Below are 16,378 nucleotides of genomic sequence, written 5' to 3'. Positions count from 1 at the left end.
CAAGTTTTCAACCTCCTTTTCAGATCCCTGCTGATCCTCCTTACGCCTGAAGCCCAGACAGCCTTAGAAGAAATAGGCTTAAAACCCGTTGGGAGGTTTAACCTGAAAGCATGTCAGAGTCGCCCACCTGGGTGGGGCACAGGCTGATTTCCGTGCGCCCCTATTTGGACACGTGTGGACCACTTCTGGAAGGCTCAGGCCTCTGCCACAGGGTTTACCAACGGACTCCACACGGAGTGAGTTCCCTCGGGGTCTGACCAGCTGAGGACACAGCTGAACCGGGCCTGGGCTGCTGGCAGAGGTGATGGGATGGAGAGGCCGGGGGGCTGATGCCACCTGACAGTCCTGCATATTTCACAGCTTTTCTTCATGTTTGGCGTTGTTATTTTTGCAAATACGGTTTTTAAAAAGGAGGCTATTATTTTTTCATGTGCTTTAATATATGTTTGTGAAAGTTTTTCATCTGCAGATTTAGTTCCTCGTGGACAATATCCAGCACAGAACTTAGAGGCAGAGACTCCTCAGACCAATTAGCCAAATCAGCCAATTCCTCTCAGAAAAACCCTGACTTCATTTTTGAACTCGAATAAGTTTCCTTGCATCCCTGTGACAACTGTCTCACTTCTGAATCCCGATTCTTGCAGAGAATCATAAGACCTTCATCTGACCTTGTCGCCTGGGTGAAGTAAGGGGCCTCTACCTCCAGTATTTTCTAAGGACATTTCCCTCTGTCCCTGTCAGGGGCTCTCTGGAAGGAGAGGTGTGGTGCCCTGGAGGCTTTCACCCTTGTGAGCTTCAGGATGGGTGAGGGGTGTGCAGTTTTTTTATAAAGTGGGAGAAGGATGGCTGGGGTAAAAAATTGTTGAGAAGTGTGAAGTACAGGTCTATTCTTAGGCAGAAAAAAATACAAATTTAAATCGAGCATCTGAAAATTAATTTCCTCAAGACTGTCAATGCCTGAAGAGCCCCTGGGAAAATGTTCTTGTACCCCTTTTGCAGAATACTGATTTAAAAACAACTCTTGTCGGCCAACTTGGTCCCTGAGCCCTCTGTTCATTTAGTGTTTAGAACGCGGCCACTCACCTCTCCCCAAAGTTTACTAAATCCACTTCTCTCCTTTTAGAAGAGTGTGCGCTTGGAGGACAGACCCTCCCGAGGTGAAGCTGCCCTGACGCCTGCAGGCTGCAGGCTCCTGTCCCACACAGATTCCCTGCCCTGAGCTTCTGAAGACGGGACCGGCCTCAGGTAAGTCCTGTGAGGAAGCTGGTGGGCTTAATGGAGCTCCAGTCTGTCTCCATGACAACAGAAAAAACGGTGTATTTTGTAGAATCAATTTTGCTATGGCTAAAAGAACCTCAACCTGTCCAGCACTGATGTTTTAGGTCTGGAAACCGAAGCCAGAGATATGGGGGGTTGGTGTCCCCCAAATCTCACTGTTAGCAAGTGGCAGAACTGGGCTGGAAGTTGATTCCCCAAAACCAGGGCTACCCCGGGGAAATGAAACACTGGTTGATGTCACAAAGATACAACAAATGGGTTCACTGACCAGACCTTTCACATTTTCCTCGCTGCCCTGGTATCTTTTAGATACAGTTGTGATCTCTTTATCTTGGAAGCCAGATGGTCATGGACCTGCCCCGGATTTTAAGAGGAATCACAGCTAGAGATGCCTGGAAGGGGTTTTTGGCTATGACTTTCCTAAGAATAAGTTTTTTAGAATTTCTATCACCTTCCAAGTGGCTGCACAGTCCCCAGGATTCCTACTGGACTTGGGCTGCAGAGGAGCCTGAAACCGAAGTCCTTCAAATCATTCCAAATTGCAGGTCCTTCAAAATAAATATCTTTCAAAACTTGAGCAACGTTTGCCTCATCTCTGGGGCTTTTCTCGTTTAATTCAGACTTGATGGCTTATTCCCACTTTGCACCTGCTGGAAATACCAGAGGATCAGCGGTCGGTCCAGCCATGACCAACCACCAGTTAAAGACCCCAGTCAGCTGCACTTGACTGAAACATTAGGTAGCCTTCCACGGTTCTGGGAGAGGCCAACATAAATCCCTGTGCTGAGTGGGACTCTGGAGATGGGGAGGAGCCCAGTCCTATAGCCTCTTGGTTGGACCTCATCACCTCATCGTACCTCTCTCTGTCCAAAATGATCCTGAGCTGTAGCGGAAGTCAGCATATGATACATCTGAAGCTTAGTCTGTGGAGGGTGCAGATGAATCAAGTCTCTCGAGCTGGAAAAAATGAATTACTGGTGAATTCAGGAAGAATAGAGAGTTCATCAGTGTAATCAGAAACCATTTTAGCATCCAAATTAGCAATCTCATTTCCTGAGTCCATTGGGTAATTACTTCTCTTCATTTTAGAAGTGCCTATAATAAACCCCTTAAAAAATAAATTCAAGTAACTTTGCAGAAAAATAAGAATCCAAATGGATATGAAACTTAATTATCTAGAGTCTAAAAATACTAGAATGAGTAAGGATGTTAGAGATGCTCTGTATTCAACTATACTTCAATACATTTTTTTTTTTTGGCCATGCAGCACAGCACGTGGAACCTTAGATCCCTGACTAGGGATCGAACCTGTGCCCCCTGCATTGGAAGCGTGGCATCTTAGCCACTGGACTGCCAGGGAAGTCCCTCAAAAAATTTTTCAAAAAGGAACACCCCAAAGAAATGCTCTGTAAAATGGAGATAATATACACACCACATAGAATTGGGCTGCAGATGAATTGTCACAATGACCATGAGGTATTTGGCCAGAGTCTTGTTTATACAACTCTGATTTCATCTAATTCAGCCTGTCATTTTGTAGACGGAGGACCTGAGGCCTGGGGAAACTTCCTTGTCTATGTCAGAAAGCTGCTGTGAGCTGACCGGGTCCTGGGCTGACACCCAATTTAGAATCCCTTCTACTTTACATGCTTCCAACACCCAGAGCCAGCGTAAATCAGCACATTTTGACTTAACCCTTTAAACTCCAGAAAGCGCTGAGGGAGAGAAGATTTCTCGAAGACTTCTGGTATGTGTGTCACAGAAGTGGCTTGAGGCTGCTGGACGACTCACATGGAAGCTTTGGTTTCCGCCTGAACCTTCTGCCTTCCTGTTGGTTACAAGCTGCTTTCACATCAGCCTGAGGCCTGATTGGAGAAGTGCTGGCTTAGGGGTATGACACATGCTTGAAACACGTTATCAGGGTCCTTCTGGAAGGAGAATTGGGAAGAAGGTGGTAAAGGCTTATAAGATGGGTGATGTTTTAAAAAAAAGAAGCTATGGAGCCTTCTCTCTCTTACCCCAAGTTTCTAGAAATCTCACCTACAATGGATATTTATTTTGGCCTTTCTCAGAATCATTCAAGCCCATTTTATATCAGAATTTAGAGGAGCTGGCTAAGGGGAGAATATTAATTGTGAAAGCATGGGGATGACTGGCCGGGTCCATCCTGCTGGAATTTCCACCAGGGGCTCAGTAACTGACAAGCAGAGGTAGATCACTCAATTCATATGCTATTACAACTTTGCATAATAACACACAAATCTTACAAATTTTCTTTACCTTAAAGCCATTAAACACATTGATGATATAAATGTATTTTTCCTAAATATAATTAGAATACTTTATTACTAATATATTCCCCTAAATTCACTCCCTTAAAAGTGGTTCATCTTTCTCCCTGTTAATTGAATTTGACTATTTTCACAGCTTTATATCCTTTCTACTCTAGTTTATATTTAGCTGCTATTTAAAAAGTTCCTTTATTCCTGTATGTTAGTTATTTCTTCTTTCTTTCTTGTTTCCCCTAGTACTGTTTTAGATTTAAAAACATACATTTTGGGGGGATTGGAGAAGGAAGGCTGAAAAGTGTACTTGTTCAGCCAGACTTATCCAACCATGGGCATTTATTCTTCACAGCGTTCCATCCTGTCTTTTGAGATATGTATGTGTGTGTGTGTGTGTGTGTGTGTGTGTGTGTGTGTGTGTATGGTCTATATCTATGTATAGGAAAGCTGTGATACATCAGCTTTTTTAAAAAGATGGATAAATTGTGTGTATTTATAATTTTGCATTCTGCTTTTGTTTTTCGACTGTCAGCTGAGGCCTCCCTGCCTCTTTTGAGATTGGGCACAATGAGCAGGAACTTTCCAACCCCATTGCCTATGGATTTCCAAAGTTCTCCCCAACATCTCTCTGAACTTCTGGGGAGCGGGCAGAGTGGAGTTTGTGCTGTTAAGGCCTCTTCTGCTTCTGGGAATTCCCTGGTGGTCCCGTGGTTAGGACTCAGCGCTTTCACTGCTGTGGGTTCTGGTTCAATCCCTGGTCAGGGAACTAAGATCCCACAATCCATGTGGCAAGGCCAAAAGGAAAAAAAAAAGGCCTCTTATGCTTCTTGGCTACTCCTTTCATTCCTGTAACTTTGTCTCCATTTACAGCCCATAAAACGCCGTCTGTTCTATGATCAAAGAGACCAAAACCTCCAGTTATAAAGGTAAGCAGGGAAGACGCGCTAAGAATGCATCCATGTTGAAATGAGTCCCCAGCAGCGATCAGAGCTTCCCAGCATTGTGCTGTTGATCTTGAGTCACGGGGGCGAGAAAAAAAAAATGTTCCTACCATTTATTGAAACTGTGTGTACTTACTGAGCTCCTGCCAGCCACTCTAGCTAGGTATCATAGAAAGCCCAGAGACCCCCCAGAGGACTGTGAGCAGCAAATATTTTGAGGCAAAATGTTGAACTAAAACAAGGGGTGCGCAGACCATCAAGATGGGAAACTGAACCCCTGTGGCTCCGTTTCTTTCCTGTCCTAAAACTGACAGGAAAGGTGTACTATCACCAACTACGAAAATTCCTAACAGGACTGCAAATTAAAGAGATGACTTCGGTTAACAAGAAATTATTAGGAATTTCTAAAAGACATTTGATAGAGAGAAGCAAAGTAAAGTGAGAGCCAGACCCCCCAACATTCCGAGGAGTGGTCTCCAACCAAGTAAAGATGGTACCGGCAGTAGAAGTGGCAGCCAGCACAAGGAGTGGGTCCCGAACCCCCATCTGGCGACTGCAGATTTTATATCCACGGGTGTGTGTGAATGCGCCAGGAGGGGTCTGGGATTGGGTGGGCTTGTCAAGTGGGATTTAAGCTATACCTTCCTTTTAAACAATGTTTATTTTACATTGCAAACTTAAACATATAATTGCTCATTTTAAGGGGGAAATTTTCTCTGGGTTTTTAAAAAAGAAGCAGTCACATTCAGTTAAAGGGATTCAGGACAAGCTTCACGCTGGAGGCAGGATTCTCCCTACGACTTGAAGCAGAGATGACAGAAAGAGGATGCAGGAGCTGGTGGAGAGTGATGAGCTCGTTAGGATGTGGTGAGCAAGCCGGGAGCTAGTTGTGTGAGGGGGCAGAGCTGCAACGGAGGCTGGGGAGGGCTTGGGGGCCAGATTTGGTCGTGTTTATTGTACTCTGTGCACAAAGCAGAGTGGGAGATTTTTGAGCAGGGCAGTTACAATGTATGACTTCTACTGTGGCACAGGTGTGTGTCCCAGGTGGGTGCGAACCGAAGCAAAACTCTAACTGGGAGCTAGTAAAAGGCTAATGCGGACAATTGGCTCAAATTCCCTAATGCCTCGCTCCCCACAGTGCCAACAGGAGTAGGGAAGGAGGAGAGGCATTTGCAGTCGACTCTGATGGCATTTGCCCAGGGATGGAGGAAGAGAGCAGAGAATGGAGAGAGGAAGGAGGGAGACACACAGCATGGTCCAATCCTGCAGTTGCATCTGGGAGGTGAAGGCAGACATGTCCCTGAATTTAATTACCGGACAGTGGGAGGTGACCTGTGACAGAGCAATTCCAGCAGGTGGTGGGGGTCAGGGTGCAGAGCTGGGGGAAGAGTGGGTGCTGTGAGGGCTCCTCGGGTGGTTGCACTGTTTAGCACCTTGGTAGTGATGGGGAGGGGAGAGAGGCCACTAGAGAGGAAAGCTGGTTTAGGAATAATCTCCTTTCTGAAAGACCCTTGACCTAACCCACTCTTCTAGCTTTCTTCTTGTCTCACTGTCCACGCCACTGTTTGCAGGAAAGATCGAAGGCTGGGAGAGGCAGTTGGAGGGTTGGAGTGACATTGTACCTGTTCCCAAATCTGCCTCCCTAGGTTACAATCTGCTCCTTGAACAACTGTCAGCCGCGATGGGACCAGAGATGCCGAGATGATGGGACGGACGGGATGGGATTCTGCATTCTCAGACTTCCTCCTTCCTCCTCCCCAGGACCCCTGCTCTGAAAAATCATCCTTGGCATCACGTACAGTGAGTCAGCTGTTTAGCGTACAAAACTACTTCAGAGCTTGAAAGTCAAATAAAATAAAAGGTTGGGTTGAGAGTTTAACGTGGGGGAGCTCGGACTTGAGATTTCTCTCTCCAATTTACTACAACATCCAGACTAGAGTCCAGGCCCCGGGAGCTAATCACCATAATGAGAGGCACTCAGCTGTTTGGTTTCTGAATAGCGTTTAACAGGGCAGCAAATTTGGAAAGCATCACGTTTTTCTTTAGGGAGTGATAAAATGACCTATTTGTTATGAGTGGATTAATGAGTACAGACTAGCTGGTAGACTCGTACAAGCAGGACACATTTTATAATAGGGTGAATGTCTACACGCAGGTCTAGCGGCATCACAGGAAGAAGCAGAGGCATCCAAATGTTAGATTTTATAAAGCAGGAAGCCGGAGGTCACTCACGGCATTTGATTGGGAACCAAAGCAGCCCACATAATGTGGCCTTGATGCCAGGTGGAACTGAAGGTTGATTTCACCACCTTCAGGACCTTCAGTCACCTTCCCGCCAAAAACCCCCAAAGAAAGGAGGCAGGTGAGAACAGTTGGGCAGCGCCCTCCTCTCCAGTCAGTGTTTGGGGAAGATGTGAGGACAGAGACCAGGCTCTCACTGGAGGTCTCTCCATCCCTCCTATAAGATGTGGGTCATAAAAGCCTGAGCTCCCTGTAGAGTGGATTTGTTTTGTTTTGGGGCCAACAGTAAGAAATACTGACATACAAATTGTACGAGGCAGAGAAGGCAGAGGAGATTCCCCACCTTCCTCTCCCCAGCCCTGCCGCCCTGTCTCCGGCTGGCGGCCTCCATGGCTTAACTCAGCGGAACCCTGCTGCTACAGCAGTTTGAGAAACACAGCCCGCAGGGTCGGCCCCTGAGAGACGGAGCAGATGGGGTGTGAGGAACAATGCGTGAGTCGACAAGCAGGCCCAGGACCGGCCCAAAGGTGCACTGCCGCGTTATTAGAGCTCATTTAGCACGGTTTAGCTACTTTGAGTTTTCGACAGGGTCTCACCCTGCCTTTCATTTCCTCCCCCACCAGGGCTCTTCCCTCCTTTGCCGTGTTTTCCTTCTACTTCTGATCCGTTCAAGATTTCTTGGTTATGAAGAAGCAAAACCGTTGTCTTCTGGGACACAGGCTCATTTCTCAATTTCTGGGGAAAGCACTTCGTGGGAAACTAACGAATGGATAGAGGCTGGTTGTGAGGCAGACAGGGCGAAAGAGCCCGTGTTGGCATCAGCGCAGGTCGGGCTGATGCAGAGGTGGACGAGGAGATGCCTGCGGATGGGAGGGTTAGCAGAGGAGACCTAATCAAAGCTGTGAAGGAGACGGGACTTGTCTCCCATCGGCCTTTCCTTTTTAGGAACCAGTGCTTCTTTGCTGTTCTCTTGTCCCACTGCCCTCAACCCTCTTAAACAGAAGCCCAGAGCTAAACCCAAGCAGGCTTGCAAACAAACACAAACAAACCTCTGCTTTGAGCTGAGACGAGACCATTGGTGCCAAACCTTGAATTCGGTTCCCATCCCTCTCGCAGGGGATTTGCATTGACTGTTTCATCCCAAATTATGAAATGAAATGCCTTGTACACTGTTAAAGAAATATGAGGTGTGGGGAGTCTGTTTCACCCCTTAAAGCATATAAGATGCTTGTGTGCAGAGCAGGTTCTGGCCGGGGATGTGGGCAACTGAGAGGGGCAGGCAGCAGGAGGGAGGCGATGCTGACCGTCCTGGGAGCAGGAATCAGGCTGCGCTCTGGACAAAGCATCCTTCTCTCTGGCCTCTTGGGTTGTAAGTCAGAGGTCTCCTGGGCTCTGAAAAACTAGGTGGAGTAGGATTTCTGTGTCAGATAAGAAAATGAGGTGATTAAAGCCTTAGTGAGCCTCTGATGAGGTTGAAGTGGAGCTAGAAACCGTGCCACCCAGAGCGCCTGGTGGGTTGAGTTTGTCCTGCAGACCAGAGTGGGCATGAGAGCCAAGGAGGTTAGAGGGGAAAAATAAAGGAGCTGAGTGATAAGGTTATGTAAAGAAAAACAGAAGAGAAAAACATGGCCTAATCAAAAAGAACCCACTTACATTTTGATTTCTTGTAATATACTTCCTGCTCCACAGTGAGAAGTCCCATCCTCCCGCGTGCTATGTGATACCAGGCAGGGCGAAATCCCTGAGCCCTGGTCGGAACAGCTCTCAGAAAAACATCTGCGTGGATTTGCTGGCTTTCCTTAAACAAGGGCCAGCTCAGCTCCTCCAGGGCCGTGTGCAGCAAAGCTGATGACAGGCTCTGCAAGGAAAATACAAGAAGTTCTCCCTCTGTTACAAGGGGCTCTGTCCTTCCAGACCAGGCTGCAGAGCATCCTCTGGGGGTAACGGCAGTTCAGGTGAGGAGTGAGGAGCTTGAGTGGTGAAGACCTTAAACCAGACCTTGGTTTAAGCACCCAGGTCCTGCCCCACCCCCAGATGACAGGGCCCAGGAGGTTCTTGCTACAGGAAGTGGCTATGGAGGCCGGGCAGGGGGAGAAAAGGCGGGTTGGGAGAGTGGGGTAGGGGGGTGTTGAGTGAGACCTGCTGCCTGGGTCATCGTTGGAGCAAGGAACAAATTCTGCTCAAGTTATGCGATAAACCAATCGATTTCTATCTTGGGAAGTGAGAACTCGAGGGTGTGCCTGTCAGGCCCAGACTCTGCCCTGAACCTCAGTGGGCAACGCCCCCCATCTCAGGTGTGGCCGTGCTGAGTCCTAGAGCTTGTACAGATGGGAGGCCTTGCTGGGCTACATCCACACCTCAGCCCCAGAGGTGGTCTGAGCATGCAGTTGCAGTCCACTAATATGATCTTGTAAAAAAGATTTGCACTGCGAGGTGAGGCTCAGCTGCTGTGGCTTCTTGAGACCACTTTCTTCCGTGCATGTGTCCAGCTCGCTCTCGTATCTGTATCGGCTTCTAAAATGCTTTCTCTGCTTTAACACCTTGAGCACTTTTTTTTTTTTTTTTTTTTAGGTAAGAAGTGGATTTATTTAGAGAGAAACACACTCTACAGCCAGAGTGTGGGCCATCTCAGAAGTCAAGAGGCCCCAGGGTACAGGGTGGTTAGTTTTTAATGGACTGGGTAATTTCTTTTTTTTTTTTAACTTCCTAAATTTTATTTTTTATACAGCAGGTTCTTATTAGTTATGCATTTTATACATATTAGTGTATATATGTCCATCCCAATCTCCCAGTTCATCCCACCACCACCACCTACCCCCTACTTTCCCCCCCTTGGTGTCCATACGTTTGTTCTCACAAATGTATGGACACAGATGTAGGGAACAAACGTTTGAACATTTTCTTAAATGTGACAAGTCTGAGTAGCTGGAGCAGAAGGACTGTGGACCCCTCTAGATCATCCTCTCCAATCAGTGGTGCTTCCCAGAGGACCGCCATCTTGGTGGCCTGGAGCCCTAAACCTCGGCCCAGTCCACTCTGTCTTGAGAGCCCATGGAGCAAGCTTCTTCCCTTGGCCTGACATTATCCTCCCGATGGCGGTGAGCAAGTGGGTGTGACATTCAGAGGGCCTAGATATTTGTAATCTTGACCTAACTGGCCTTGATATGACTTAGCCACTCGTGCTTTGGAACGAAAGTGGTCCTGGTGAGAAAGCCGGAGGTGGAGACGGGAGCGATACTCTGAGCACTTGTCCGGTTCTGTATCTCTTGCTGGCTTAGATGCCGGTGGATCCCAGGAACTGATCTCTCATGCTTCCTCCTAATCCCATTTTTGAGGAACACACAAAAACGTTGGCCATATGATTCAGCATACAAATCACATCTTAGGTAATAATTCTAGGACATATGACTAGAAAACGAGTGATAACAAAGAAATGCCTATTAAGCATTAACAATAGATCTTAGACGTGGCCATGAGAGGGGCTTCATCCATTGCCCTGTTTCCACCTGTCCTAAGATTTCCAGAGAGAGAGAGAGAGATTGGAAGTAATTAAGTGAAGGATCTACTTTTCTATAATTGGTTAGACCTTAAAGGAAGGATTTGTGTTCATATGAATTGTGCAGAAAGGAATTTTAACCAATAGAGAGGCAGTGGGAGACAACATAGACTGAGAACATAATTCAGAGAAGAAAAGGCTTTCCAGGAAGGACTCACATACACTGCAAACTCCAGTCACAAGAAAGTCCTCTGCGTACTGGAGTGCCCTAGTGAGTGCATTGGATGCATTTATTCATACAGTTAGTAACTGGTCCATAGCTTGTCCTCCCATGGCTAGTAACAGACCTGAACTGCCCTGAAGCCACACCTTGCTGGAGCTCCAGGGTTCCTCAGCCTCAGCACAGTGACATTTCAGGCTGGATCGTTTACTGTTGGGGGAAGGGTGTCCTATGCATCGTAGGATGTTCAGCAGCGTCCCTGCCCCTACCCACTAGATGCCTCTGGCACCCCTCTCCCAGTCACACAACCAAAAAGGTTTCCCGACCTTGCCCCATTGTTCCCAGGGGACGAAATCCCGCCTCTCCCCCATGGTGAGAACCAATGAGGTAGAGGAATGACATCTCTTTTCTCCAATGTTTCCCAACAATTAAGTTCGCTCTTTGGGGAGCCCAGAGGGACAGAAGGCATCATTCCGCATGATGCCGATCCCCAGCAGGCTGACAGAGTGGAGGAGTGCGGACCACATGTGTGCCCTGAGTTAAGGATTCCCGTCTGGGGGTGGAGGTGTGAAAGGTCACCGTGACAGCAGTCACTCCCACTCCCACCCCCAGCTCCTGGGTTTCCCATGAACAAACCCCACCGAGTGCTGAGTGAGCCAGATCCTGCTGAGGCTGTGAGAAAACAGGCGTTCTGGATTCAGAACATTAAAACAACTCTTTGGCAACAGGCAATGACTAGAGCAGAGATGAATAATGACATGTCTCCCTAGAAGAATCCCTCTTATTTTCATAGGAATGATATCTTTGTGTGCAGAGGCACGGGGGAGAATGCTGTCTATACACAAAATGCTCCCCAAACATGTGACGTTATCCCAAAAACTCCGAAGAGGAGGATATAACTTCAAAAACAAACCAAAAAAAAAAAAAAATGCGAAACCCTCTTGGCTCTGTAGACAGAGCTGATACTTCCTCTATATTGAAAAAACAATGCGTCTGTGGTCAGTCACAGCTGAATGCTGTTGGGTGAGGTAACCCTGGGGTTTCCATGGAGACATGTTTTCCAGTGATGCCTGCATCAGGACACTTCACTGTGCTGCTTCTCATCTGCAGCTGAGCCCCTGGATGCTGAGGGAAGAAAGTCATGCCCCAAACTGAGACACACCCCAAAAGGGAAAAAAGCCATGGCACCAGGGAGACTTTCCAAACCCTTTCTATCGGCGGACCTCAGAGTCCCCTCTGTGCATAAGGAGACCCATCTGGGGACAGCAGTGGTTTCTGAGCCTGCAGTGAAGGTAAGACAGAGACGGGGTAGAGTGGAACGTGCGTGAAGACCAGGCGTAGGAGACTGACTCCTCCCACTGGTGCTCAAGTCCAAAGAGGCGTCTGCTTTGAACTCTCCCTTTGAAGTGGGAGCTGGCCCTTGCTGCCAGCATTCTGGGTTCTCAAAAGAGGAGACATTTCTGTTGCCACAAATAGATTAGAAAAGGCTTTTGACAGTAACATTTGGCTGGATTCAGGGACTCTGAATTCTCCTGGAATAAGATTCATGAGCAGTCAGGCCGTGATGCTAACCCATGAATGTCACGCACTTTATGGTGGGACTCAGCATGGCTGTTTTTCACAAGGAGCAATATTTATGTGACCCAGACAGGTGCCTACACAGCTTGAGATGCAACTCAGGCTCCCGTTCCTAATGGCTTTCTCTCTAAGGACCGACTCGTGTCCAGAAGAGGCTGGATCAGTCTCTGACAAGTGATGTCTCATGGTTGATGTATCTGTTTCCAATAAGCCAAGTTTTATAGTCTGTTAGTGGACTGACTGCAGAGTTATAAAAAGTTGATCTCATAAAAGAGAAACATGAGTGGTTGACACATCACATTGTATCTGTGTCACTCTGTGCTCTGGCAGCTGCACTGGCCCTCATTTATAGCAAAGGAGGTGACATAAAAGCAGAATAATCGGATTTCAAGTATAATGGGGATTTCTCTACCCCATGGGGCTCTGAAGGGTGAGGACTATTGTGGGACTTCTGGTTTCCAAGGAAATATATTTTCCGTGCCACTGCTGAGATGTACTCAGTAAATTCCAAAAGGAATAAGGCAGAGTGGAATGGCTTCTAGCTTCTTTAGAGTGAGAACTGATCAATTTTTTGAAAGAAATAAAAACTAAAGAAATAAAGACTACAAACTAACATTCTTGAGCCTTTCAAGACTTTACCTAATCAAAGAATCTTTCTGAAAATATCATGGCGTCAGTTTTCACTTCTGGTACGTCTAGTTGCTGGGAGAGGTAGAGAAACAGTAGCTCCTTTTAAGAACAACTCCAGTCCTGAATATCCGCCCTGCTTTGCAACCTGACCAAGACACGCTTCTATCCCGGTTGCCCTGCCTTGTTTCAAAATTTTATTCCAACCAGTGTTCTAAACAGGGATGCAAGGAGAGGACCACCCATCGTGTGACGCAACACAGACCACCCATCATCACCTGATGCAGAGACAGAATCATGACGCAGAGAAAGAGAATTACTTGTAAACCTATACGTGGATGGGAAGGTCATCAAGACCCGAGGCTACTCCAGGGACTAGTCTTCCCTCGTTGTGTCAGTTTTTATCTTCATAAAACTCTGTCTCCTGTCTCTACCAGCTGGCTTCCTCACCCTTAGCTCCCACGTGGCAATTTGAACCCAGCTTTGGATGCCCCAGCTTTGACTCAACCTCAATGTGCCCTTCATTTGACCTCGGCCACTGATGCCTCAGTCCCCCAACTCACCTTTTCCGGCCATCATAGAGCTTTGGCAGCCTGTAGACTGGCTGCCCCAGGTCCTTTGCTTGCTCCTTGGGCTCCAGGAACAAGAGAATTGTGCTGCCACGGCTGCCAGGCATGTGGTAGAGCATGTTCTCTGAGAGGGGCTGTGCCCTGCAAGTAGAGATCAACCTCTTAATAGGCCATTGGCCGCCATCCCAGATCTGAAAGACATCACTCCATCCCTCCATGATTCAGCTCCAGCTTACTTTTCTGACCTTCCTTCTAGCCCAAATGAAGCACTTGCTGGTCCTTGAGGACCTATTACAGACCAGGGTTCTTGGCCTCCTTAATCAATAGAAATTGATCAGAGGCCAGACAAGAAATTCAGGCAAGGCTTTATTGGGGGCTCCTGCTACAGCAGGCGGGAGCGAGAAAACAAGTAACAGGTTCCCGTGTTTGCTTCCTAAGTGCGGGGGCGAGCTGCTTCCTTATATGGGGTGAGGGTAGGGGCAGGTCCAGGGGTCGGGCTGGAGGGGCAGCTTAGGTGGTCTGCCCACCCCTTTGGTGGTGTTGAGGGCAGTGGGCATGCGCAGTACCCTGCTTTTGCTCCCGGCTCTTCAGAAGCGGCAGCTGGGTTTTTGGTCTCTTTGTATCTTATTGTTCATAATTTACCCCAGCTGCTCATGCAGGCAGTTATTTTTAGTCCCTTATAAGTTTCTTTGTATCCTGTTGCTCAAGGAGACGTGTTTCCAGGTGCAAGCCCCACAGCAGAGGGTGCCGGGTCCCAGCCTGTCTCAGACCCTCAGCTCTTTCGACTCTGTGGATTTTCTCCACATATGGGAACCCTGCCACAATCCCCAGCCCCAGCCATTTTTCAAGGCTCATTCTTTCTGTAACGCTTTCTCTGATCCTGCCTGATTGAAAAAAAACAAAAAACAAAAAACAAAAAACTACACTCCCCTCTGACCCCGCTAAGCATGTCTCATCGCAATGCGCTGTTGCCACATCCCAGCAGAAGGGGAGCCGGTCTCTCTACCCCTTGAACCTTGGGCTTGTTTTGGCCAATGGAATATCAGCAGACATGACATATGGAGGGGCTGGAAAAGTGCTTGTGCATCAGGGCTTTTCCTCTCTCTTGCTGCTAGGGACCTTTTTTCCACCAGGAGAGTGAGGCTGGACCACATTTGGAGGACAAGAGGTCCCCTCCATCCCAGCCATCCCAGATGGGTGAGCAAGGCCCTCCTAGGTCACCTGGCACTGCTGAGCCAGCCGCAAACAGAAGAACCGACTGGCCCGTTGCAGAATCGTGAGAGGCAACAGGTAGGTGTCCTCTGAGTCACTGAATTTTGGAGCGGTTCGTTATGCAGCAAAACCAAACTGATGTCCCATCCCTTTGCATCCTCCACATTGGAATCGCTCTCCTTTTTCGAAGCCCCATAGTATTTTGTCAGTATCTTTTATTGGACATTTGTCACTTTCTACATTTTCTCATCATCATTTATGGAAACACTTAACATCAGTGAGAGAATAAATTACTTGAGGGCTGAATTCATGCTTGATTCATTTTTGTATTTCACCCAGCTTCCACTCCCACAGCATCTAACTAACCCTGACATGGAGCAAATGACCAGCAGTGTTTGTAGGGTGAATCGGTGAAGGAGGGGCAGCGTGGAGCCATGAGTGAGGACACAGATTTTAGAATTCCTGGGTGAAAACCCCAGCTCTGCTGCTTACTGACGGAGTCGCCCTAGGAAAGTTGTTAAGTCATTTTATTTTGCCTCGGTTTCTTCATCTATAAAAGGGGGGAAATAGCAGAATCTACATCGTGAGGTTGTTATAAGGATTAAATGAATTGGCAGTTGTTGTTTGTGAAATAAATAAATGAGAGGCGCCCACTGCTGCCTCTAGTCCGTCCAGCCAAGGCCACACTCAGCGGCAGCTCCATTCTCCACGTCCGCCAAAGGTCCTCTTTTTTTAAAATATTAAACAATCAATCAGTTAATTGATCTTTAAAACTTGAGATATAATTGACATATAATATTATATAAGTTTAAGGTATACAACATGTTGGTTTGATGTATTTATATGTTGAGACATGATTATCACCACAGTGTGATATGTTTCATGTTCGCATCTTAAAATTAGGTATATGACCTCATCTTTCAAGCTCGAATTCATTTTTAGTTTTAATTTGATTTTATACAATGTATAGACAGTTCCCTGTTCTCTGCGTTTAGAAGTATAAACAACATAAATCTGTTAATTCTGTACATAATATTTGTAATTATGATGTAACGCTATCCTATCCTTAAAACATTTAAAATAAACCCTTTAGGGCTTCCCTGGTGGCGCAGTGGTTGGGAGTCCGCCTGCCGAAGCAGAGAACACGGGTTCGTGCCCCGGTCCGGGAAGATCCCACGTGCCACGGAGCGGCTGGGCCCGTGAGCCATGGCCGCCGAGCCTGCGCGTCCGGAGCCTGTGCTCCGCAACGGGAGAGGCCGCAACAGTGAGAGGCCCGCGTACCGCAAAAAAATAAATAAATAAATAAATAAAAATAAAATAAACCCTTTATGTGCAAAAAAAAAGTCTTGAGCCTCGTCTACTGAGTAACAGAATCTGACAGTCAACTGGTCCAATGAGCCAGCGTAAATAGAGATGGCTGGCCTCTGCCCGGGCTCCCCCGCTGCTTTGGAGCAGAGGGAAATTGAAAAGGAGATCGTTGTTAAAAGCATGGTCTTTGGAGCCATTTGGACCACGATGTGCTTCCCTGCTCTATCAGGCACTGCTCAGGGGAGCCTGGGAAGACGACCCATCTCTCTGAGTCCCCATTTCTTCATCTTCATTGGACACGCAGCCTTCACCCCTCCTCCACGCCCTTCTGTTGTTACTGCTACTTCTGTCTCTGCTACAGTGGCTGTGCCATCTTGCCTGAAGGAGATGCTCATGCCAGGGATATCTGCCAAAGGCCCCATTTTAATTCAACCAATTAAGGACTGCCTGGAAATACCCTCTTCATGTCCTGTAACCCGTTTTGCAAGGGCTGTTGAGTTCTGCCTCCATATGTGGTGGCCATTTGCACAGCTGTGAAACACCTCCTCCAACAAGTACCACTTGTTACTCCACAGTGGTAACAAGCTGTGAGCCTGGACTGGCCAGACCAAATGCCACAGGGG

At 47.5% G+C, this 16,378-nt stretch overlaps 1 long non-coding RNA gene across 9 annotated transcripts in view; it reads left to right on the top strand.

The window, feature by feature from the left end:
• The window catches only part of LOC132429402 (uncharacterized), a 285,989-nt gene extending 270,223 nt beyond the window's left edge, over positions 1–15,766 (top strand). For 3 of the 9 annotated variants that reach the window (XR_009520332.1, XR_009520330.1, XR_009520337.1), the window contains 9 exons: positions 24–301; positions 470–685; positions 1,124–1,245; positions 4,434–4,489; positions 5,238–5,371; positions 6,151–6,304; positions 8,435–8,700; positions 14,351–14,525; positions 15,541–15,766. This is a non-coding gene — a long non-coding RNA (uncharacterized lncRNA). Of the gene's footprint in view, positions 1–23; positions 302–469; positions 686–1,123; positions 1,246–4,433; positions 4,490–5,237; positions 5,372–6,150; positions 6,305–7,102; positions 7,273–7,368; positions 7,620–8,434; positions 8,701–9,316; positions 9,426–14,350; positions 14,526–14,786; positions 14,964–15,540 lie in introns of all 9 variants that reach the window. The other 6 variants (XR_011246562.1, XR_011246560.1, XR_011246561.1 and 3 more) reach the window with 5 other exon arrangements.
• Positions 15,767–16,378: the final 612 nt, after the last annotated feature.

Source organism: Delphinus delphis, chromosome 8 (assembly GCF_949987515.2).
Source record: "Delphinus delphis chromosome 8, mDelDel1.2, whole genome shotgun sequence".
In the NCBI taxonomy this organism is placed as follows: domain Eukaryota; kingdom Metazoa; phylum Chordata; class Mammalia; order Artiodactyla; family Delphinidae; genus Delphinus; species Delphinus delphis.
The sequence above is the reverse complement of the archived record's forward strand: the minus strand, read 5'-3'. Positions and strand labels throughout refer to the sequence as shown.